We start from the raw sequence: 26,293 nt of genomic DNA, 5'->3' as shown, positions 1-26,293 counted from the left end.
CCCCCAGCCATGCTCTTACCACTGCTTTGCACTGACTCTGCTTCTCTGCACAATTACTCAGTGATTTATAGCAGTGATGGGCCTTGATTTCTGTGCTCTTAATCACTATATTTTGCTCTACTGCCTTTCATTCACTAAGTAGGCAATCACTGTGCTATGTGCAAAACCTTGTGGCTTGTGTTGCACATGCAGGTGTTAGCAGAGTGTATGAAGATAATTTCTGCCCTTAAAATTTTACCTTTTGGTAGTAAAGCTGCTTACTCTCTAATTAAGGGGCCTACCAACACCATTAACACCATAATAACCTCTCCGAGGATTGTTCTGGAATCATTAGCAATCTCTTCATTATGACTCCTTTAACTTTAGCTACTGAGTGAACCAAGGGGTGTCCTATTCAATACATTCCTGGAGTTTCTTTCCTAAAAGAACTACTCTAACTAGTAAGAGGTAAGCTGTTGCTAAAGGTGTTCCTCCCTCACTAAGAAGAGGCAAATGGCCAAACTGATGGCTGGACAATGAAAAGAACAAACCTCCTCTGGGAAGTAATACCAGCTTTAAAGTGCTCAGCTTCTTGCTTTTCCAGGTGAGAAAATGATGATGTGACATGAGGGTATGAATGACAATGAGTCCAAACTTTAATTCAAATATTTTATTATCTCCAAATATTCTCTGTAAAACAGATGTAGTATACTGAAGGAAATATAATTTCTTTCTGGAAACACAAAATAATATTGAGAGAAAAGTGGAGAGGAAAATAGATTTTTGAGAGAATAAGATCCTAAAGGTTTTGTTAAATTTATGACTAATAAGACCTTAAGTGTCATGGGAAATGTGACTAAATTAGGAGTAAGATGTCTGAGTTCAAATCCACACTTAAATTTTAATATTCTTTCTTACAGATAAAATATTGCTATAAGTAATGGACTTTGTTTTTACTAAAGAAAGTGACATGTCCTCACAGTCTTTCTCCCCTTAGTTAACAGCAATCTCTTCCCTTTCTGAGCTCCTAGAGTTTATACCATTCACCTGGACCATCATATATTATTATATCTTATATTATTATATACTGGGCTCTATATTATTATGTCACTTTATTCAACTTTACTGTAAGTTGTTTAGAGGTGAGGTCTATGAATTCTACCTCTTACCATCCCTGTTTCTTGCCAAAAGTGGGTGTTCAGTAATTGTTGGATTGAGACTAGGGCTGCATTTGAAATGTATTCTTTTAAAATTAGTGCTTTGCAAACATATCAGTAGAATTCAAGCTTATTATTTACTAACTGATAATAATGACTGCATTAAACTAGAGACTTAATCGTTGCAACTAATTATAGGAATGTAAATATAATGATGGATACAATTACTGAAACTATAGCCAGCTAGCACAAGCTTATTATTTGCAAAATCACAAGTAGTCCTTTCTCTTAAACACCGTGTTTTGAGCTTTGGCATTTTTAGTAAGTGATGTATTTATACTAGTGTCATATGGTGAATAACTGGTATTTTTTGGATGCCTTCTCACAAAAGTGGAGGTGGAAACTGACTTCATATGGCCAAAAAAAATTGCAATCCCAATACTGTTTCTGTTGTTAGGGTTCACTTTCTCATTTCAGCTTGAAGTTAACAGGAGTGTTTTCAGTCGAACTCTTGGAGTTCAGGGAGCTATGGACCAGTATAATATGGAGACCTGAGTTGTATACTAGGGCAGTGGGAAAGAGGACAATGCTATAGAGCAAGATGGTAGAAAAAGCACTATACTGCATCTGGAGAGCTGAATTTGATTAGAAGTCCTAGCACTGTTGACAGCTTTCTGAGTAACCTTGAGTAAATAATAGCTGTATATGGTCTCTTCCGACCATAGCATATTGTGATTCTTCAAGAAACAAGTTTTGCATTCTTATTTCTACCTTCAGTCCTAAGTCTGTTATTTCTCTTTTATCCTGGGACATTACATTGCTATCTAAGAGTTCCTCGCCCTGGAATGAAAATATCCAGTTCATAAAAAAAAAAAAAAACAAAAAACAAAAAACAGTCTAAGGTTGAAATAGCCTTTTGTGTTGTAAAGAGCTGTAGAGTCTCAGGAGACATATAGTGCCCGTAAGATAAATGGTCTTGGCAGCTTGGGTGTCAGACAGTTAACTAGGTCAAAGTGGATGATTTTATTTGATGCTATTTACCTATCTTCCCATAGTACAATTTTATTTGCTTTGGATAAGTTCTTCTTAATAAATGCACTCAAGTCAGAAATCTAATGTCTTAGTTCTGCCTCCACTGCTTAATACTCTGTTGTATAGGGCAAGTCACATGTCATCTTTGGCCTTAGTTCCCTGTGTGTAAAATAAGAATAGTAATATCTGCCTAACAGAGTTTTCATGAATGTTAAATGAACATTGATCTAAAATATACATTACTAAAATTTCCATATTCAAGGAATGATGATGATAATGACACTTTGCAGAGAACAAACTAATGATTTGAGGGAGATACAGTAACTCCTTCAGGTGTTTGTCCTTAAAAAGATGATTGTACAGTGTTCTAAGTAAAATACCAGCAGTTCTAAAATAAAGTATCTTCAAAATTTTACGGACTTTCTCTTAAACTTGTATCTTCAACTAAGTTTTCCCTTACCAAGAAGGAATCATTCACCTGAATACAAGGTATTCACCTTGTGAAAAAATTGGTAATACTATTACAACTGCTACCATGAGCATTACAATGACAGTAATAGTAATTTTGATAATGTTGATATGATATTTCAAGAATGGTCACCCTGCAAAATATTTTAAACCTTATAAAATCATTTTTTCTGAGTATTGCTTATTACCTAGTAAGAAATATTTTTTACCTACATATTTTCTTGGGGATGTTATAAAGTAGGATGGAACAGTTATTCTTTTCATGCAAAGGAAATCAAGAGTGACTCAGAACAAATGTATACCTATTGGGTTGGAAGAAGTCAGGAAGAAATGTATGTATATTCAGGGAGAGAGTTTCCTTTCTTATTTGAACTGAAACTGCTTTAGATTCAAAAGGAGAATCTAGCCCAGTGAAAACATGGCCCCTAACAGAAACTTACCTCAGAAGTCTAAAGTGTTTTACCTATGTTTTACCACCTGCTCAGAAATCCCATTATTTCAAGAATTAGAGTTGAGTCTTAGAACTCTAGGGCTAGTATTTTTACAGCCCTACTTATTCAAAACTGAATGCTTCTGAATTATGTGCAGACAAAGGGATCATGAGTCAATTGCTTGCCTGGACATCCCAACAATCACATCCTCACAATCCAGGGATTTGGCAGCCTGTCTTCATGAGCAACCATCACAAATGAAATGAGTGACTTCATTTAAGACTCTTGAGGAGTACATAATGTGAAAATGACTAGAGATATTGAAGATATTAATTAAGGAAATAATTCCAACTTTCTTCTGAAGGATAGCCTGGGAGGCAGCAGGTGATATTTGGGTGCTCCAGGGTTTGTGGTTAGAGAAGTGCTTTAACAGGATTAAGCATTGCTGATAGTCATACACTCTGGGGTCTGTGCCGTGTGTTTAGGAGCTACAATTCAGCTCAAAAAAAATGGGGGCAGAGAAAACTTTACAGACAGCTTAAAGATATAGAAGAAGAAAAGTCCAGCTAATAACTGGTAGGCAAAAGTATCAGAGGGTATCTCAATTTGAAAAATGAATTGCTCTGGTTCCATCAAATTCTTTGGAGTATTTTTCCTATGAGCTAATTCAATCTTATAAAAATTACAGGTGTCATGATGAGGTAGGGAGTTTACCTTTATAAGAAATACTCTAAGTATATGTTTGCTTATTTAAAGTTAATGAGAGACAGAATCATCAAAACTTGAGACATACCCTAGGGAAGAGATGGCCAGGTAGCTAGAGACAGTGAATCTTATCATTGTGTTTTGATTGTTTGTATAAATGAGAATGTGATTCTGTCTCACCCACCGACGTATTACATTGGATCCTTGTTTTCAACTAGGTAAGATATATGAGGATTACCTGTGAAACAAAATAATAAAGGGTGGAGGGCAAGTCCTTGTCCCTAAAAACTCTGACTGAAAAGTTTGAGGTAAGGTCCCAGAGACGTGCCCAGTTAAACCAGCTCTTCATTTCACAGAAGATTTATCCATACAAAAATACATATCTTCTGAATTAGTTTTGCCCAACTTCTTTCAAAACTGAATTTGTTTTCACTTATTGTTTTTCTCTATTGGACTATAAGAAACTGAGAGATTAACAGGTACTCTTTACTGAAGTTTTGTGTACAAAAAACTTCTCTGTTAATATATTTACAACCAATTCCAATCAATAAACATTTTCTGGATATCAACTAGGGATCAAGATGCTGTGCTAGGTTCACAAATCCAAAGATGAATAACATCCAGTTCCTGACCCCAAAAAGCCTGCAATTTAACTGCAGAGACACAGACCCAGTGCATGAGCAGTCAGAATCAGTGTCTTTCTGCTTTGGCACTACCTAGTACTATGATCTCATAATTCTTATTGCATTCTTTCTTATGTCACTGGATCCATGTCCAACTCCCTAAGTAGACTGAAAGTTTCAAAGGGTAGAGAAATATCTGCAGCCATACAGGTACCTGTTGGCATAAAACAGGGATAAATAAAACCAATAAAAGTAAACAGATAATGTAACTGTGCAAATTTGATTGTTCAGAATCATAAGTCAAGTTGTCTCAATCTTGAATAATGGTGTCTAATCCACTTGTTTTCCAATCTAGAAAATTCAAGGTCATTTGCTTGCTCTTCTCAGGCTCTATATCCAAATCCAAAGAGATTTGTTGCAAAGGGCACAGAATCCGACTTATATTTTTAGGAATTCTGTTCTTGTCTATTCTTACTTTCATTGATTTACTTGAAAAAAATCATTTCTCACCTGTACTTCTGCCAAAGAACATTATATTGAATTTCACATACTTTTTTTCCTTACTGTGTTTTTTCTCCAGAGCTACCTTCCTAAAAAGCAGATTTGATCTCTATTTACCATGCTTAAAAAACTCTTTTGACATCTTGTTGCTTACAATATAAAATCCAAACACCTCAGCAAATGAACATCTTTCTTTGTTTTGCCTCAACTTACACCTCCAGGTCCAACTGCAACCACTCTCCCCACTCTTTTTTCAAATACGTCAGGCTCTTTAAACAAGCTGTATCTTCCCACATGCTAGTCTTTTCTCTGGGGAGGTCCTTCTTCATTTTTATGCCTGGTCAAGTCATAATCAGAATTGAAACCAATTCTCAGTATCACGTTTGTGAAACTTCCCTGAATTATCCCTCTAAAATTTCAGAGTATGACTCAAAGTCCAGTTCTTGCCACTGAGCCCAATATTTCTGAATCTATCAGTCCTTTAAAGTAAGGTCATCACAACTGCAGGAATTTCCTTCTAACACACAGATAACTTTAGAAGAGCTAATATATTAACAACATCCCTGGAATTTACCTAGTACTTCATAGTTTACAATAAATTTACATTTGCTCAATTTGAAACCAAGAAGACAAATACTTCTACTCAATAATATTCAAATCAGAGAGCTAGTCTCTGATATTTTCTGCAGTTAAATGTTTTTCTAGACCTTTTAAATTTGTCAGATCTACATATCTGAGTACAAGGTGTCTCTGTCTCTCCCTACCTCCCCTCTCTCTCTATATGTATATATAACCAACCCAAACTTGGGTCTGCTTGTCCTTGAGCAGTAAAGCCAATCTACTGACACAAGGTTGTGATGAAGGAAAGTACAGCATTTACTGCAGGGTGTCCAACATAGGGCCAAGCAAGGAGAATGGGCAGCTCATGATCAAAAGACCCAAATGCCCTAAAGGCTTTCAGGGAAGGGTTTTTAAAGGCAAGGTAAGGGAGAGGGTCAAAGGTGTGTGATCAGCTCGTGGGCATCTCTCTAATTGGTTGGTGGTAAGGTAACAGGGTGATGTTTCAGGAGTTAAAATCACCAACCTTCTAGTTCCAACCAGTCTGGAGTGTGGAGTCTACCTGCTGGTAGTCAGAATACAGTTAACTTCTTCCTCCTGGTGGGGTGCGGGTTTTAGTAGCTGCAAAACAACTCAAGGATATGGCTCAGAATATTATCTATAGCCCTTGAGGAGGAACTAAATGTCCTTGACTTTGTTTTATGGCTAAACATTTATTATTTTGTCTTGCTTGAATTTTTCCTTTTTTTCCACACTTTCTCACTTCCCTGACTAAATCTGCTCTTTGGAACTTGATAAAGGTCTAGAAGGCTAAAACTTTTCTACAAACAAGAAGCAGGGGACATTTGGAGGGTGGAGCTCTCCCCAGGAAGTCCCCATAGGATCTTGCATGGATATATATATATATATATATATATATATATATATATATATATATATGTATATATATATATATATGTAAAATATTTAATATATATGTATATACGTTAGTCAATTTTGTTTTATGTTCCATTTTCTCTTTGCTCTCTTTCCCTTAGACAAATCTCTCTGGTGCCTCAGTTTCTCCATCTATAAAATGAGTGTGTCAGCCTGAAAAGCCTTATCCAACCCTGATATTTCCAGTTTCTGAACTGGTTTTCTAGGCTGCCATTTAAATATAATCAACCTATTTTTTTTGTCATTAGGATCAGAAAATTAGTCACTCCATTTTTGTTTTTTTGGCTGTGTGGTGCGGCTTGTGGGATCTTAGTTCCCCGACCAGGGATTGAACCCAGGCCATCTGCAGTGAAAGCACAGTGTCTTAACCACTGAACTGACAGGGAATTCTGAGTCACTCTATTCTTTTGTTCAATTAATTTCCTAGTAGTTACTGTTGGGCCTAAGATTTTGCAAACACTTGCTATTTTAAGACTTTCAAATTGAGCCTCAAATGTAATGCAAAACCTCAAACTATTACTTATTAATATATTCTGTTTCTTTTAACATCAGATTCTTAGACACTGGTTTATGGCCAAGTAATGTATTCCTAAACTTCTCAGCTTCATTTCTAATGTAAGTCTAGGTGTGATTTGGCTTTGTACAATTCACTACTAGAATAGCTTCCAAATTTTCAAGCCTGTAAACTCAAACCAGGACTCCATCTTAATTCTCACTCTTAAAAGTATGAAAGGATCAAACACATGATAAGGTAAGATAACACTGTCAGAACTAGAAATGACCTTAAAGTTGATCTTCTCCAACTCTTTCAACAGACAGGTACAGGAGGAAGTTGGGGTCCCAGGAAGAGAAGTATATGATTAGAGTTACACAATAAATTTGTATCAAAATCAGAACTGATTTCAGGTCTCCCAATTCCTACCCCAGTCCTTTTTCAACAATATCACGCTGCCTTTCTGATGTCAGTTTATAAAAGCATCTCTTCTGATAAGTACTCAGAAATTTTCCTTATTTAACATTAAAGGAAGTGCTGTTCGGCAATCATGTTTCTACTTTCCATCCTCCTGACCTTTAGTTTTATGCTAAGTGATTTCCTGGAAGTGAATCCTACCACATCAAATACATTTTTTTCAAAAGTCATTAACTTGTTCCAACTTCTGAATTCATCATAACTCACAGGTGTAATAGTCCCTTGAGGAATTCCTAAATGTCTCAGACATTTCAGGGATGTTCTGGGTCAAATTACCGTTTAGAAAGAGGACACTTAAATTAGAGGTGAATAAAAGAGTTGAAAATCAACTGATTTACTCCCTGAAGGAAGCAGGAATGTCTCAATTACATGCAGTATCAGGTCAGGCTTCTCTGGAGATTTTATAGTGTTGTATGCTTCCAATGTCCCTGAAAAATCAAGCCTTTCTGGATGTCCTAATTTGGTTATAAAAATAATTGCCATAAAGGGCAATATTCACCTTACCGTAGACTAAAGCATATGCCTTTTAAAATTCTTTAGTGAATTATTTGACTCACTTAGAAAGCAGATTACTTACCTATTATTGGGCCTCAATTCCTCTTCTTTTTTGTTTTCCTGGTTCAAATTCTGTTTACCTTTGAGCTCACAAAATCTTTCCCAATGGAAGGTGCTTATTCTTGTGCAGGAAACCTTATGGCACTTAATCCCTTTCTCGTGCCACTTAGGTTTTGTTTTGAATGATAATGAATTATGCTTCTTTCTTTCCTCCCCTATTGCTTCATAAGCAACTCTGCAAGAAACTGGGCTCATTCTCTTTCCTTAGAAGCCCCCATAGGTCCTGGAGTACAGTAGGTTTCAACAGATGCCTCAACCTCACTGAACAAAGCTGATAAGTACTTTGTTTCACTCACTGTGCCACTCAGAAATGCTTGAAAATGTATAAGTTAATGGTAATAAAAATAAATGTTTTCTTAAAATCTATTCACTCACTGTGCCACTCAGAAATGCTTGAAAATGTATAAGTTAATGGTAATAAAAATAAATGTTTTCTTAAAATCTATTCCCAGAGATTCAAATCTGTTCTATTTGTGTTCAAAGGAGCAGAAGTTGTCAGTTTCGAGTTGGAGGCTAAGAAAATTAGCTGATTTTGTATGTGAGAAACACAAAATTCACAAACCATTTAAGCCACCCAACCGAAACACAAACAGGGGTGGGCTGTTAGGTATTTACACTAGACTTAACAATTTTTTTTTAAGTGAAGAATTATTGTTAGCTCAGTTTCCAAAAAGTGGTAATTTACCAGTAAACGGTCATGTTTGTCCACATGGCAACAGGCTTGGCAATACTTAGAAGGGAGACCAAACAAAGAGAATTGTACAAATTACCCAAGTGTCAACCCCAACCTATTTATTTGATTTAATCAATCTCATGGCACTTTTGACTTCCTTAACAAATAAAGGCACAAAAGCTGAGTTAGGTCAATCATCCTTCTTGGTTTTTGTCTCAGAGGATTTATGCTGCTCACAAGCAAAAGAATGTAAAGTTGGCTTTTCCAACTTGTATTAAAACATTTAACAATGTGAATCAAATCCAACACATCAGCTGAAACCATTAACTTTAAAATGAACCATGAAGGAACTTAAATAAGAGCTATATCCTTAAACGTTATCCTACATTACAAGTGCAATTTTACATCTGCCAAAAAAATGCCTACTGAACTAAGAACTGAAACAATACAGTCATGGGAATGATGATCTACTATATTTTTTTAAGATCATAAATTTTGTGCGTGGGATTAGAAAACCATCGGAATGAAGAATAAACTATACAGTAAGTTCCATGCTATCAAAGACTTATCATTGAAACAAATTCAAAATATCACTGTTTAATATCTTATCTGTTTCACAGGTACCCTTCCAAGTGGTATCAGCTTCTGCAAGAGCAGGGAACTAACTCATTCCCACCTAGGGTAGCCTAAGTTATCTATAACTGAATTTATTAAAATACTTTGTCAAAATCTGTTGCCTAGAGATTTCTATCCATGGTACAATTATATTTATTATGACCACAGATATATCTATTGTGTCCACATGAAAAACTTTCCAATAGAATTAACTTATAACTTCTCATCTATATAGGCTAAATACTGTTACTTTTCAATTAATTCTCTATGTGATGCCAATGACTCTTCACTATTATTATTTCTTTTTCCACACACTAAAGTATATCTACATTTATAAGGTTTAGATTTACACAGAAAGTAAAACACATTTTTTTTCAGGGTTTATTTCTTGGTTTGCTTTATTCATTGATGTTTCTTAATAAAATATTTATTAATGTAGATTGTGTTTACAAAGGGAATAATACAAAATTTCCTTTTAGTGACTAACCCAATGAAAATATGCATATTTTATATAAAACAGTAACAATTTATTGAATATATAAGTGCAGAAACTTTTATTATGGATAAGAAGTCTAATAACTGTAAAGATTTCAATTTTCCCAAATTAATTAGTAGAGTTAACATAATTTCACTACTAAACCTATCAAGTTTTTTCTTGGAACTCTATAATGAGACAATAGACATTATCTGGAATCATAAACAGGTAAGAATATCAAAGAATATTTTAAAGGTAAAAATGGACATACTTTAAGTATTTCTATAAATTAAAAAATATTGTACTTGATAAAATAGATGTGCAAAATAAAAAATAGGTAATAGAATAGACTGCCAATGAATGTAACATATTTTGAAGACATTTGCAAATCAATAATGAGCTTGGGTCTTATTTAATAAGAAGAATAAATGTTTAGAAAATTAGAAAAAAAATTTAACTTCTCAAGGTAGACCAAAGTTATATAAGGTTAGATTAAAGAGTTAGATACATTAAAAAAATGCAATTAGTTTTCTGAAGCCATAATATTTTATCATTTTTGAAGTCATAGAAAAATTACACAAAGTACTTGAAATTTCCTCCTTACCAAGTCCAACTAGCATGGTGGAGCAATGTAGTGGACTAGTATAATATTATGTAGAATTTTAAGATAATCAGAGTACCTGCCAACTATTGTGATAAAGATCAAGAGAATTAACATAGCTCAGGGTCAAAACAATAAATGCATACTGCTGTCTGTCTCATATAAAACAAACACATTTTTCCTTTACTGATGAGAATTGATAAAAATACATTCTCGAGGTCAATAGCTGCATAACAAGGGTCAGAGACTGTCTTGACCTATTCCAACAAGCATCCACAGTTGGTAGAGCTGCAATGAATACTGTCATTTGGTGAGAGTTATTGTATTTCTGTTACCTGTTATTATCAATGAGAATTTTCAGGCATGGTACTGCTGAATTGAATGACGGGTCACCACCCCATCATATTTTATATTTTTGATGATTACATTTACCTCTGCAATTCCTTCTGGCATGTGGTAATGCAGATGACTTACTATTCTGGCAGTGTGAGGGGAGAGTTTCAGTTTTCACTTGGCATTTCTTACTATAATATCAATTCACTCTGCAGTCAACATAATCAATATGAGGGTTCTACTATCTTCTGAATATATGCATTTCAGTTATGTACTGGGGATCAGGGAATGACCTGAGGATGTGTCCAAGGACCTGTTTCACATATAGTAAGATATATTTGGACCATAATTCCATTTATCACCTGGTTTCCACAAGTTCTCATCCTAATAAGGGGTATACAATGTATTGTGAACCCATGTTTTAGATCCAGTGTCAGTTCAGATTCCATAATTGCCCTACAAACATAAGCTGATTCTCATATGGTTATGTAACTCAGGGTTACGTACCTAATTGATCCAACAAAACTGAAGCTCAGAATTTTATTTAAAAAGATCCTAATGGGCTTACCTGGTGGCGCAGTTTTTGAGAGTCTGCCTGCCAATGCAAGGGACACGGGTTCATGCCCCAGTCCAGGAAGATCCCACATGCCGTGGAGTAGCTGGGCCCGTGAGCCATGGCCATTGAGCCTGTGCGTCCGGAGTCTATGCTCCACAATGGGAGAGGCCACAACAGTGAGAGGCCTGCATACTGCAAAAATAATAATAATAATAAATAAATAAAATAAAAAGATCCCAAGTTGATAGCATACCCAGTCATGTGGCAGAAGAAAACACAAATTCTCTTTGGAAGAATACAACATCAATGTAGGCCTCAAATTTTTCCATGGGTATTTCTCATAACAAGAGTTTACAATCCTAAGGTGTTCCTTCCTCTCTAATTTTTTTGAAGAGTTTGAGAAAGATTGGTGTTAATTCTTTTTAAAATGTTTAGTAAAATTCACAAGTAGGATGTTTATGATGAACAAGTGGGAGGTTTATGATTATTGCTTCAACATCATTACTTGCTATTAGTCTGTTCAGATTTTCTGTTTCTTTATGATTCAGTCTTGGTAAGTTCTATGTTTCTAGGAATTCATCCGTTTCGTCTATGTTATCCAAATTTTTTTGGTGTATAATTGTTCATATTAGTATGATTCTTTGAATTTCTATAGTATCAGTTGTAATGCCTCCTCTTTCATTCACAATCTTGTTTATTTGAGTCTTTTCTCTCTTTTTTGGGGTTAAACTAGCTAAAGAATTGTCAATGCACTTTATCTCTTCAAAAAAACAACATTTAGTTATGTTCGTATTTTCTATCGTTTTCCTAGTCTCTACTTTATCTTGAAATACTAAAAATCCTTTTTTTTTTTTTTTTTTTTTTTGCTGTATGCAGGCCTCTCATTGTTGTTGCCTCTCCCGTTGTGGAGCACAGGCTCCAGACGCGCAGGCTCAGCAGCCATGGCTCACTGGCCCAGCCACTCCGCGGCATGTGGGATCCTCCCGGACCGGGACACGAACCCGTCCCTGCATCGGCAGGCGGACTTTCAACCACTGTGCCAATGGGGCAGCTCTAAAAATCCATTTTTAATAGCAAAAACAATATATGTTGAAGACTTAAGCTAAAGTCGAGCATCAACCACCCAAAAAGTTACAACCAGTTTGAACTCTGCAGACCCAGTTAGATTTCACATGGGAACAATCCTGTTCCACATTAAAACTAATATATAGACAATCATTCAAGTATCGTCATCAACACAAGGAGTCTGAACTTTCTCCTTGTATTCAGGCTGAAGTCACCAGCAGGGTAAAGCCAGAATAAACAAGAACAGTTTTCTAGGTGTGATGCATATAATGTTAGACTGAAACAGGATGCCTGGATGCTAATTCCAGCTCATCTTTGGACAAGTTACCTCCCCTGTCTAGGCCACAATTTATTTTGATGTAAAGTAAGTGGGTTAAAATAAAATTTAGTTATTGAACGTATGACCTGTAGGACAAATATAGTTTGCCTATCCCAGAGTAGAGAATCACCTGATATTTTTAGCACAACTTAGAAGTCTTAATTTGCTGTTATAGCTCACCTAATATGGGAGCTTGAACTGATTAAGCAGTTAAGCCCTAAACTGCTGCTTCTGGAAAGTGAGAGAAAGGAGAAAGAACTGTTAAGACTTTCCCTAGGAATTATTATCTCTGCAATGAGAGACATGTTTTCATCTCCACATGCCTAGCCTTATGAGACTTATCTCACAAAAAGAGGTTTTAAATGTCTCTTTTGTTTCACAATATACATAGAATGCCAATTTTGCAATGAAGAGGCAGACAAGCAGTGGTTAGATTAGAGAAATAAAGAACCACTCATCCTAAATATTTCCAACAGGATGACATTATATATTAGTTGAAGCACTTTACCGTTTGTAATGTGGACATTAGATTATAGAAGTGCATGAAAATATTTCATCAGATGGAATAATAAAACAATCTCAGACCTATTTTTTAAATTATTTTCCCTGTCATATATTATAAACTCAAAAAAAATGCAAGATACTTTTCTAATAGTTTTTAGCTAAAGTTAAGAAGGTATTCATTTTGGACATTTACATTACATCTTACATTTTAAGGTCTTAGGAAATTCAATTTCATGGATATTATTTTGTCCCTTAAAATTCAGGTATTTTTTAGGGTCAAGGAAGTCAAATATTTAAGGAACAACTCGCTCCTTGAGCTTACTTTTTGATCTTCCTTGTTTGGAATGCAAGCAAGGACTCGGATTACTTTTGAACCAGCTCATACCAATTTCACAATCTCCTGCTCCGGCATGTCTAAGGAAAGTGGTTTTATTACATATAAAAAGCTACTCATCCGACTAATCATGTAAAACTTATTCCTGAAATGTGTTTGGGGATATTGTGTGTGAATTTTTTAAAGATTTTAGCCCCCTTTAATATCTTAAAGTCAAAGAATAGTTGTCTAACTTTTGCTCTCCTTAGAGATGTAGCATTTAGGAATCTCTTGAGGAAAAACCTTATTTTTTCTCATTTCTTTAAAGTGCATTTTGGAAGATATACATTTTTAAAACTTTTATTTGGAAATAATTTCAACTTACAAAGAGTTGCAAAAATAAAAGGAGAACAAAGAACATCCATAAAAATTTAACCCCAATTCATCTATTGTTAGCATTTTATCCCATTTACTTGGTGATCCTCTCTCTCCCTCTCTCTCTCTGTCTACTTCCTCCTGAAATAAGGGCTTTATTTTCCTGTTCAAGCCAACTGTATTTATTATTGTGGAGACAATAAAGGGAAGCAAGGGCATTTTTGATGAAATCAAATATGATCTTGCAAAGCAAAAATATCAGATGTCTTTACAGAAACTCCAGGGAACGAGAGGCATCTTTTTTGTTACAAGGGAAAGGAAACTGCCTCTGCTGGGTCAGACTACTCAGGAGAATCCAGAAGTTAGAAGTTCTAAGCTCGTTCAATCAAATGGTCCCACTACAGGCCTCGAGTCTCATTCTTTTTCTATTAGCACCTTGTCTTTGACATAAGAGACCTATTAAGGTTATAGAATTAGTTGTAACTGTGCTACCTTTATAATTAAAAATTGGGCCTCTGCCTTAGCTACAGGAGATGATGGTCTTTATACACGTTGCCATGGAGGCTTTCTTTTTTATTTTCAAAGTATAACTACCTGAGTCTATCACTTTATATTTTAAAACTTTTGAAGCTGTAAATAAAAGCCAGCCAAATGACAATCTTTAGAATTACTATTGTCCCTATGTGATATTTAAATATCAACCCTTTAAAACTGACTCAGAAGCTAAAGTTTATTCTTCTGTCCATACCTTATTTTAATCTATCATTGGTAAGATTCTTAGTAAATATAAGGCTATGACATGCAAGAGTTATCATCCCACTTACCACCAGCAATGTAGTCCTCACTGCTATCTGACTGGTGAGTGTTCTAGTTTAAAATCCTAATCTGATGGTGTGCTTTCCAGGGTCTTTTCTGTTACCAGCCATCTTAGACTGGTTTCTCCAAAAGTCAGGCATGAAATATGGGCCTCCATGCAAATGGTTTATTTTTGAAAGTGATCCCAAGGAGTAGGAGTGGTAGTGGGAAGGAAGTAAATTTTCATGTTAATCACCACGGTGAGTAGCTAGAGATAGAGAGATCTGGTTCCCTGGAGGAACCAGGTAGAGAGTACTTATTTATTTTCCCTGAATTGCAGAAGAAGGAAGTTATTTTTCCATTGGTTTCTATCCCTCATTGGTTAAAAGCAGCTATGCAAGGTTTAACTTCCTCAAAATTTGAGACTTTTTCCATGTCAGAATGGCTGATGATTTTCTGGCCATTATACCTCAGGCCGTGGAAGAAAAACACAGGAAAATAAATAAATTTATTCCATACAGCTGAGGTGAAGTGACTTATACTTGGATTACACTTGCACACAGTAGGTTGACACAACAAAAACTGAAATAAAAAGGGAAGCTGAAATAACGTAAAGGGAGACACATGTTGAGTCAGTTATACTTGTCATTTAGATAAGAGGAGAAGTATTGTTATCTAAAAAAACATATATTAGAACAGGAATAATTTACTAATTAAGTGAGGATAAGGTCCTGCCTTAGTTTCCTAGGGCTGGGGTAAAAATTACCACAAACTTGGTGGCTTACAATAACACAAGTGTATTCTTTCACAATTCTGGTTACTAGAAGTCCAAAGTTAGATTCGCTGGGCTAAATTCAATGTGTCAGCACAGCTGGTTCCTTCTGGAGGCTCCAGAGGAGAATATGTTTCCTTGTTTTTGCCAGGTTCTAGAGGCCACCTGTGATTTATTAATGTATGTCCCTGTATGAGAGTTCTCCAGAGAAAGAGATCCAATAGGCTCAAGAGAGAGGAAGGGAGGAAGAGAGAAAGGTGGTGGGGGAGAGAGAGAGATTGATTTTAAATAATTTACCTGATACTTCACAGTTTACAATAAATTTGCATTTGTTCGATCTGAAACCAAATTTTTACCCTGCAAGATTATACTTTAGAATTGAAGGAGGAATAAAGATTTTCTCAGACAAATAAAAATTGAGGGGATTTCTTGCTTTGCAAGAAATGTTAAAAGAAGTTCTTTAGAGATAAGGAAAATAATATAGGTCAGAAACTCAGATCTACATAAAGAAAAGAGTGAAAGTAATATAGAAACTTTTATTTGTCTTATTTTTAATTGATCAAAGAAAATCTGTTGAAAATAATAAAAGCAACAATGTATTCAATGATTATAGCTTACGTGTAACCAAAATGAATGATAGCAATATTACAGGGGATGACAGGAAGGAATTAGAATTATTTGTTATAATAATGTACTTGCACTACATGTGAGGTGGTATAATGTTATTTGAAAGTGGACTTGGATTTGCTGTAAATGTATATTGCAAACTCAAGGGCAGTCACTAAAGAAAGTAAACAAAGTATTGATATAATAGATATGTTAAGAAAGGAAAGAAAGTGGAATCCTATTAAATGCTCAGTCAATAGAATCAATGAAATCAAAAGCTGATTCTTTGAAAAGATTGATAAAATGAATAAGCCTATAGCTAAGCTAAGAAAAAAAGGAGATAGATACAATTACTAATGTTAGGAAGAAAAGAGGGACATCACTACAGATTCCACAGAAATTAAAAAGGAATAAAGGAATTCTATGTTTTTGAAGATTCTACTGTTACATTCTCTAGCTCAGAGATTCCTTCCTCAGCCATGTCCAGTCTACCGTCATGTCCAGAGCCCATCAAATACCTTCTATATTTCTAAATAAAGAACATTTTTGGTCTCTGAAATTTCTTTTTGATGCTTTCTTGAAAATTCTCTCATTATATTATCCATGTGCTCTTGCATGTTGTCTACTGTTTCCATTAGAGCCCTTAGATGGAAATTAAATTAGAAGCCTGACCTAAAGGCACTTGGAGATAGCCACAGCAAGTCCTCTTGAGCCTGTTAAGAACTCTTTCTTCATTTGCTGTAATCTTGTGGGTCTTGTGGACTCGAACCTCATTGGTGTTTTGGGGTTCTATCTTTCAGGTGGAATTCTTAAAACTTGGAGGACTTGATGTTGGGTCCAAACCAATTGCCCCTCAGAGAGAAACTGTGAGTTGTGAATTCCCTCCCAATTACATGTTGCTGTGGTAAGACTGAGGTTGATGGCCGGAATGTGTCTCAGCCTTTCCTTCCATTTCATTTTGAGTATTTTCTTGTTGCTCAATGTATAGAATTCACTCAGCTAGCTTCTGGATTTTTTTCAGAGGGAACTGACTCTTGTGTAGCTGTAGATTTGGTGTGTCCATGGGAGTAGGTGAGCTCAGAAGCCTCCTATGTTGAAATTTTGGACTAGAATCATCAGTAACATTTAATACAAGTAATCAATTGTCTGCTCATTTTCATTTTGTAATGTTTTACCTAGGTTTTGCTCTTCATTTTTTTGCATTGAATCCTTCTTAAAAAATTATACACTTTTTTTCTGTTATAGTTTTTTTTATTTTTTTATTTTTATTCAGAAAGTCACAAAAATTATAATCATCCTCATCAGCTCACTCAAAAATTACACATTTTTAAAACAGAATCCTATTTATAGTAGCCCACATCATGATTATATATGAATAAATTTAAAATAAAAATATGACACATTTACTTTTAATTAAATAATCTTTTATTTTTCAAAGTAAATATACAGCATTCTTTTCAAAATTAAGAAAAGATTAAATACATTTTGTATTTTAACAATATATAATAATTGAATTAAAAACTGACAGAGAAATTTATAGAGAGTCTTGTTTCAGCCTGAGTTCCACAGAAAGAAGAACCTGAGCTAAAGGGCTTATATGAAACCATGTTATTGGGAAGTATAATACCAGGTGGCAGGAGTGAGGGAAAAGGTGAGTGAAGCAGATGAAAACAAAAAGCCAATTACTGTGACATGCTATTGATTTGGCTGCTACAAAATACAATTGACTGCTGATATCCCAGCCACCAGTATCTGCATAAACTTCATCCCAGGAGAGCCAATCTTGGGGGTGGTGGGGAAGGAGAATTACTCACTAGTTTCTGTTTCCCATTTATCAATGTTTCACCCAAGGATGGACAATTCTCAGTTGTGCTTCATGGGTGCTTAGCTACTCAAGCCTTCCAATTAACAGGGGAGACTTGGGAGCAGAAAATGGGATATGTGACATAGGTGCCAGGGACAGTGCTATCATAACCCATGCAAAGCTGGTACTCACAGCAGAGAGTACAAAGAGGAAACAAATGAGGCCAAGAAGCTTTGAAGTAGCACATTAAGAGGTATCTTTTATAGGTCTCAAAAGTACAGATATTGATTGTAGGGTTTGTTTCTAATTATATAATAAAAATGTATAAAAAATATTTTGGTGAATTTTCACATGCAGCACACTCAAAATACGTCTACTTAAATATTTACATCTCTTCACTATTGCCAAAAAAAAAAAAAAAATCAAGGAGACAGTTTGTCAAAAAAAAAGTCATTAATCTTTTTACACCACTTTTCAGCTGAAAAGAGATAATTAATATTCAGGATGAATTATACAAAAGTACTAGCTGAGGGATTTCTGGAATTCATATCTTTTCCATTTAGATGTCTAGTACCAAGCTGTCTTGACATCTGCAAGATGTCAAGATTTGAAGAAAAGTGGTCTGAAAATTTGTTTAACTGGAAGTATGATGGGATTTAATCCCAGTAGTTGAGTGAGTGGGAGGTTCTGCAAATGCTTTGCCATGCAGCAAAGATATCCATACATCCACCTGAAAAAGCTGTTGAATTTAAATTAATGTCCATATTCTTTTCAATCTTTCCCTTATAAGACATCACCTACATTTTGCTGAATATTCAAAACTGAAAATACCTCATCTTTGGAAACAAGATTTATACTTAAAGGCTTTACTTTGTGAATCTTTCAAAGAAGCTTGTTTTCAAAAATATTTAAACAGATCTGCAGATGGCAGAGATTTAACATTTTCATAGATGACACATGGTATTTTCAGTAGGAAAATCTTATTACGATATAGTTCATTTTACATGTAGCATTATGAATTTATTCTGTAAAACCTGTGTGTAAGAAATACCACATTTACATTTTTTTCCAGGTTGACTAAAACCTAGATCTGAGACCCTATCACCCATGCTAACAGAGTATCTTGTGTTACTCATGATGGTGTTCATCAATCTTACTTGGTGTCAGGATAGTGGGAACATGCAGGGTCCTTTTGCTACTGTGGTCACATGGTTAGCTCTGCTCCCTCTGCTATAAGATGTAGCTTTTTTTTTAAGATGTAGCTTTTGAATGTTAGCATTTTACCATTTTTTGCTCAAAGGCTATACCCAGTGGCATAACTACTGTTACTCACAAGGAGTGGTACTGAAAAGCCATCCTGCACATACATTGGCCTGACCCTCTCACAGGTATCCAGCCCATTCTCTATGTGGGGTAGAGTGCAAGTTGTCATCACCCCTGAGTCCTCTGACACTTCCACACTCTACCCATAGAGAATCCAACTTTTCCTTCCAGGTCTAGCTGTATCTCTCTCACTGATCAAATAATTGTCTCTTCCCTTTCTTCCCCTTTTGTGAAACTTTGGCATAATTTCTTCCTCAGAGACCCCGGTAGGGCTGCTCTTCCACAATTAAAATCCAGATAAGTTATTAATTTTCCCTAAATGGTAGAAAAGAATCAGACATTATAATTTCAATGGAAGACTTGATACAAAAGTTTCTATATCTTCCCCATAAAATGTTTGTGAGCTATACTTAATGTTCAATTACAGTAACTATTGTTAATTTAGTCTTTCTATAAATTTATTTTTTCCCCTAGCCCAAGTCCCTTCCCCCAAATTATTTTAATATCTAGCTTTACAACATAATATGGCTTTTTTTTTTCTTTTTTTGGTGTTACTTGGGCCTTCCACTGCTGTGGCCTCTCCGGTTGCGGAGGACAGTCTCCAGACGCACAGGCTCACCGGCCATGACTCACGGGCCCAGCCGCTCTGCAGAATGTGGGATCTTCCCAGACCGGGGCATGAACCCGCGTCCGCTGCATCGGCAGGCAGACTCCCAACCACTGCGCCACCAGGGAAGCCCATAATGTGGCTTTTATTGTAAGATGCTTCTAATCTTTTCTGTAAAAGTATGGAGAGCAGGAGAGGAAAGATTGCTTAAATAGGTTTTAAAAACAGTAGTATGCCTTTTACATATTTTGAAAAATGTCTCTTAAAGGTAGCCTTTGGTGACTTCTCTTAAAATGTTACTAATAAACTCTTCCATTTTATACTTGGTAATTTTTGTTTTCCACACTCAGTAGCCATTCACACATGATCTCTAACATAAAGTAATTACATGGAACTGCACTAAAACTAGAAGACATCCTGCACTTTGGGGTGGAGCCCCATGTGATAGAGGGAAGATTTTAAATTCATTTTATATTATATATGCAAATTTCTGTTCAACAGAGGTGCATTTTTCATTTGATAAAATTTAAACTGCAAATGAGACATTTTTGAACTAAAGGAGATCATTCAGTATCAAAAAAGTGGGCAATCACCAAAGAGAATATAGACCATAGACACAGACACAGAAAACTCATGGTAGAAAACCGAAGACCTACATATAGTCATCACAGACACAACACGTCATATACACACAGCCATTAATGTCAGGGCTTATAGAAGAAAAACAAAACCTCCCACAGAAATTATATTTCTACTGCAGAATAAAATCTGAGATATTGCCTTAATGGACAACATTTATAAGCTGACTTCTATCCACCAAACCATCTTTACCTTTAGTTCCCTTACTCACTGATATTGAAGGTCAGTGAGATTACATAAATTGTCCAAGCTTACACAGCGTGATGACTGATGGAATAAAGATTTAGCCTAGAACATTTTTATAGTAAAAAGTATGTCCTTTGAATTTGCGGAAGAGGGAACATTTTCTAAGTGCTGATATTAATACTTTATCCTAGAAATGTTTAAGCAGCAGGGCAGGATGAGGGAGAATCTAAGCTTTACAACTAAGGTTAAACTATAAATAATCTTATTTCCAATGGCATCTGGGTTTACCCCATTATTATTATTATTATTTTGGCTTTCCCCTGCAGCTTGTGGGATCTTAGTTCCCCGACAAGGGATCAAACCTGGGCCCCTGGCAGTGAAAACACCAAGTTCTAACCACTGGACCACCAGGGAATTCCCTACCCCTTTATTGAGAAGGAAGAAACCTTTTGCCTTCTTATCGGGTGATGGGTACCTGATCTATCAAATATGGTTAAGTGAAAGCAGGATAAAAAACATGAGGAAAACACAAAGACCTAAGGGGAAAACCATGAAAGTTGCCTATCAAAAGGGTTAAATGTATTGAAGTAAGGCATTATCTTTCCAATTCCTCACTATGATTTAGAGGGCTACGTTTTATAGTCAAAAGACAACATTAAAAAAAATTCTAGGGCCTCCCTGGTGGCGCAGTGGTTGAGAGTCCGCCTGCCGATGCAGGGGATACGGGTTCGTGCCCCGGTCTGGGAGGATCCCATATGCCGCGGAGCGGCTGGGCCCGTGAGCCATGGCCGCTGGGCCTGCGCATCCGGAGCCTGTGCTCCGCAACGGAGGAGGCCACAACAGTGAGAGGCCCGCATACCGCAAAAAAAAAAAAAAAAAAAAAAAAAATTCTAATTTGACAGTTATCCATCCCATGATTTTCACTTTAAAAAAAATTTAACTTAAAATAAAAGAATTTGAGTTGAATCAATCCTGCATATTTGAGCTGTACAGTTTGGTTTTGTTCACTTGCAGTTTCCATCTGGCTGCCAAAGTAAGCTTAGGAAAGTGGCTTATATGGCTTTCCCATCTGGGATCTCTGATACCAGGCTAGCAATCTCCTGGGAGATCTTGCATTGGGTCACAGCCAGATTTAAGGCTTTTATTTTGAGTGCTTAATGTTAAGCTTGAAACCAATAGGAAATTAAGTGAGGTGTGGAACATCCACAGAACAGGGCCTTCTCCAGTGGGTGAGCAATAGTGATTAAGAGCCCAGCTTTCAGAATCAACATTTTGATGCTCGATTTAGCTATTTATCCTGTGTTTGACCATTGGCAAATCACTTAATTCCTCTAAGCCTCAAGCTCATCACATGCAGTTATTGTAAGAATTAAAGGAAGAAATATAAGTGAAACATTTATCACAATACCTATTACCTAGTAGAGCTCAATAAATATTTACCAATTAACTCTAATTTTTAATGCCAATGGATTGAATATTCAAGTTCATTACTTATCATTTCTAAATGTATTGTCTAAACAATATTGTAGAAATAACACAAATAAAAGGTAAAAAAACACCCCAAATTTTATTCATCACCTTAAAAGTCACAAATTCTTAATTTTTTAATTATTAGTATATATATGCTAAGAATATTTATATGGGGAAGTCACACTATAGATACAGTTTCATAAGCCAATAAAATTTCAGTTCCATAAGGACAAGGAACATGTTCACTGCTATATACTCATTGTGTAATACATATTTATTGAGTTGAATTGAACATGAATTTTAAGCATAGTCTCCATACCATTATTTTAAATGAGTGGACTGTAATTTACCTAACTAAGTTCATTATTGATGTAACCATAGTTTCCAGTCTTCAAAAGATAGTCCTAATTTATGACTGTTATAGATCAATAAATGCCTGTTCATTTTTAGTGCTATCTTTCTCTCTAAAGAGTGGCCCAATTTGAATAAATTATACAATTTTGGTTAACTTTATTATTTTATAAATAATAGTGTGATGGACATCTTTTCACATACAGCTTTTACTCCTCTGGCATTATTCCTGTATGAAGAATTGACAAGATTAGGATTTAGTCAAGTAGGGATATTTCAAAATAAATTGTAAATTCTTCCATTTTTGTGTGATTCTTTTAAGAAAGAAAAATGATAGTCTATTCAGTTTCTTATAATTTCTTATTTAATTATGTAATTTCATAAAAGTTTAAATGGAATTAACCATATTGTCACTGTTATTTCTCTACCAATGGATTTTATGATCTATCAAAATCAAGCAAAGCAAAATATTGTCTATTCTCAATAAACTTTTATTTTACAAGTGGCTTCCAAACTGTGGTTTGAGTGATCAATTCACTCAAGAACTCTAATAGGTATTAATTGTTCTACAACATTTCCTTATTTTTATAAATTAAATTTCCTATATACTCTCAGCTCAGTAGGATTGTCAAGAAGTTGATTATCAATGATTAAAGGACAGCTTTCCTTTTTTGGCACTTACATGGTCCTAAAAATAGGTACATTTAGAGAAGTCTTAGAGTCTGGTTATTTTCATCAGTATCATTGTTTCCTTTGGTTTTTCAGGCAGTGTGTTGTGAACTATGAGTTTCATGGTTTTAGTGTTCCTGGAACACAGGGATCCCCTAGAGCTGAAGTTGTTTGAGCATAGCTTCTAAAGGAACCTGCATGGCTGTTTTCTATCCAGTTTTTAGAGAGACCACGTCTAGCCAGTTTCCAGGGTTACTCTCTGTTTTAGTCAGCTCTGGCGGCTATAGCATATTACAATAAACTCGGTAGTTTAAACAACAAACACTTATTTCTTATGGTTCTGGAGCCTCGGAAATCCAAGACCAAGGTGCTGGCAGATCCAGTGTCTGGTAAAATCCTGCTTTCTTATTTGCAGATGGCTGTATCCTCATATAGTAGAAAGCGGAGAGAGAGGGAGCAAACTCTTCTATCTCTTCTTATAAGAACACTAATCCCATTCATGTGGTCTCCATCCTAATGAATAATTACATCCCAAAGACACCACCTCCTAATAACATCACAATGAAGGTTAGGATTTCAACAGATGAATTTTGGTGGGGTCACAAACCTTCAGTCCATAGCACTCTCCTCTTTTCTAGTCCATAGGCTTCCTTGTGAATAATTCGACCTAATTCCCTCAAGGGCCTAAGCCTTCCAGAACTTGTGTATGTTGTGAATGTCTTCAGAGTAGCTCCAATTCCAGTTAGAGTACATAAAACATAAAATGCTATTAATTATTCCTTGTGGGGAAGATAGCCTAGAACTCAATAACTCCAGAGCCTACTTAGTCTCTATTCTTGGAGGGTAAAGGGTAGAATAAATAAGAGATGCTTTAATTTTTCTTTGTTGAGATAATAATAGTTTAATAATAATAATACTGAAAATAATGTCTTTAAGTGATACCAGTTGAATCATTTTTTTTTTCTTTTTCCTTTTCATAGCATAATTATTTGCCAGCTATAAGAAGCTCTGTTAGGTGCTGTGAGGAATCGGATATTTATGTGGGATGGGGGATGGGGTCAAGGTAGAACTTGATGAAGTGGTGTTAAGAGAATCATATGCTCTCAAGTAGCTCAGAATCTAGTAGCAAGACAGGTAGCCCACCACGAGTCTAGCAGTTGAGAGCAGGCACTCTGGGTTCAAATCTCAGCCCTGTCACTTACTATCTCTGCTCAAATTAGTTGATTGCTCTATACTTTAGGTCTCTCATCTGTAAAATGGTTAATAATGCTCTTCTAGGATTGTTGTGAAGATTGTGTGTTAATATATAATATTATTACTATAATAATAAAAGAACTTAGAAGAATATATGATGCATAATAAGTGTTTAATAAATTTTAGCTATAATTATTAAGAAAAAGCAGACTATAATATGGTATGAAGATCAAAAACAATATATTAAAGGAAGATGAAAGAGAGAAATTAGATTCTCATGGGACGACCAGTGATGTTCTCACACAAGAGATGACTTTAACTTGACCTTTGAAGAATGCATAGAAATCAAACAGGTAGAGATAAGAAGATCATTCCATATGAGAAAAGTGTGAGTACTTAGAAATACATGAGGGTTCTTTTTTGGTATCTTTTAAAAAATATTCATTAGCCTCATATGTGAGGCAAATAGAAAGCAGGAGAAGATTTTCAAGTGACGTAGCATGATATTATGTTGGAAACATGAGTTGAGGAAATTAAAAAGTCTTATATACCAAGTTAAAATATTATGATTTTATCCTCGTAGGTAACAGAACATGATCAGAGGTTTTCTGAGTTAGTAATATAGACTTGCATTTTTTATGGAAACAATAACAGCAATGCTATGTCTGGTTTAGAAGAGAAGGAGACTGAAGACAGGTAGATTTCTGAAAGGGTTTCTGAGTGATGGTGAAGCAGGGAGAATTAAAGATAAAGGTGACTTTTTGCCTGAGTGACTGAAAGAATATCCTATTAACTGAGCTAAGAAAAATGCTGTACGCATTGGGAATAATCAGTAAGGGAAGTCTGGCCTGTATGATTCTACCACTCTAAATTTGGCATCCAGATGGTACCTATTATTATTATTGTTGTTTAACATTTACTGAGTGTTGACCGCAAGCTAAGCCTGGTGTGAAACATTGGAGAGACATGCATATCTCCACATTTACACTGCCACTTCCATCTGGTCCCTTCACTTTGTTGTTGTCATATTTTCTGGGCACTTGTAAGTTGGTCACTGGTTTGTTAATCACTAAGAATTACCTATTACTTGATGGTGAAAAGATTGAAAGTTTTTTTTTTTTTAACATCTCTATTGGAGTATAATTGCTTTACAATGGTGTGTCAGTTTCTGCAGTATCACAAAGTGAATCAACTATACATATACATATATCCCCATATCCTCTCCCTCTTGCATCTCCCTACCACCCTCCCTATCCCACCCCTCTAGGTGGTCACAAAGCACAGAGCTGATCTCCCTGTACTCTGTGGCTGCTTTCCACTAGCTATCTATTTTACATTTGGTAGTATATATAAGTACATGCCACTCTCTCACTTCTTCCCAGCTTACCCTTCCCCCTTCCTGTATCCTCAAGTCCATTTTCTACGTCTGGGTCTTTATTCCTATCCTGCCTCTAGGTGCTTCAGAACCAGTTTTTTTTTTTTTTTTTTAAGATTCCATATATATATATATATATATATATATATATATATATATATATATATTAGCATATGGTATCTGTTTTCCTCTTTCTGACTTACTTCACTCTACATTACAGACTCTAGGTCCATCCACCTCACTACAAATAACTCAATTTTGTTCCTTTCTATGGCTGAGTAATATTCCATTGTATATATGTGCCACATCTTCTTTATCCATTCATCTGTCGATGGACACTTAGGTTGCTTCCATGTTCTGGCTATTGTAAATAGTGCTGCAATGAACATTGTGGTACATGACTCTTTTTGAATTATGGTTTTCTCAGGGTATATGTCTAGTAGTGGGATTGCTGGGTCGTATGGTAGTTCTATTTGTAGTTTTTTAAGGAACTTCCCTACTGTTCTCCATAGTGGCTGTACCAATTCACATTCCCACCAGCAGTGCAAGAGTGTTCCCTTTTCTCCACACCCTCTCCAGCATTTATTGTTTATAGATTTTTTGATGATGGCCATTCTGACTGGTGTGAGGTGATAACTCATTGCAGTTTTGATTTGCCTTTCTCTAATGATTAATGATGTTGAGTATTCTTTCACGTG

The 26,293-nt window shown here is 35.5% G+C and overlaps 1 long non-coding RNA gene across 1 annotated transcript in view; it reads right to left on the bottom strand.

Annotated features, from left to right (window-relative positions):
• The window catches only part of LOC309806807, a 57,963-nt gene that overhangs the window by 5,905 nt on the left and 25,765 nt on the right, over positions 1-26,293 (bottom strand). Inside the window, exon 2 of the long non-coding RNA XR_014294445.1 lies at positions 11,241-11,420. This is a non-coding gene — a long non-coding RNA (uncharacterized lncRNA). The remainder of the gene's footprint in view (positions 1-11,240; positions 11,421-26,293) is intronic.

This window comes from Mesoplodon mirus, assembly GCF_964341445.2.
Source record: "Mesoplodon mirus genome assembly, chromosome: 6".
NCBI classification, from domain to species: Eukaryota; Metazoa; Chordata; class Mammalia; order Artiodactyla; family Ziphiidae; genus Mesoplodon; species Mesoplodon mirus.
Note: the sequence above shows the minus strand (reverse complement) of the source record. Positions and strands in the feature narration are given on the sequence as shown.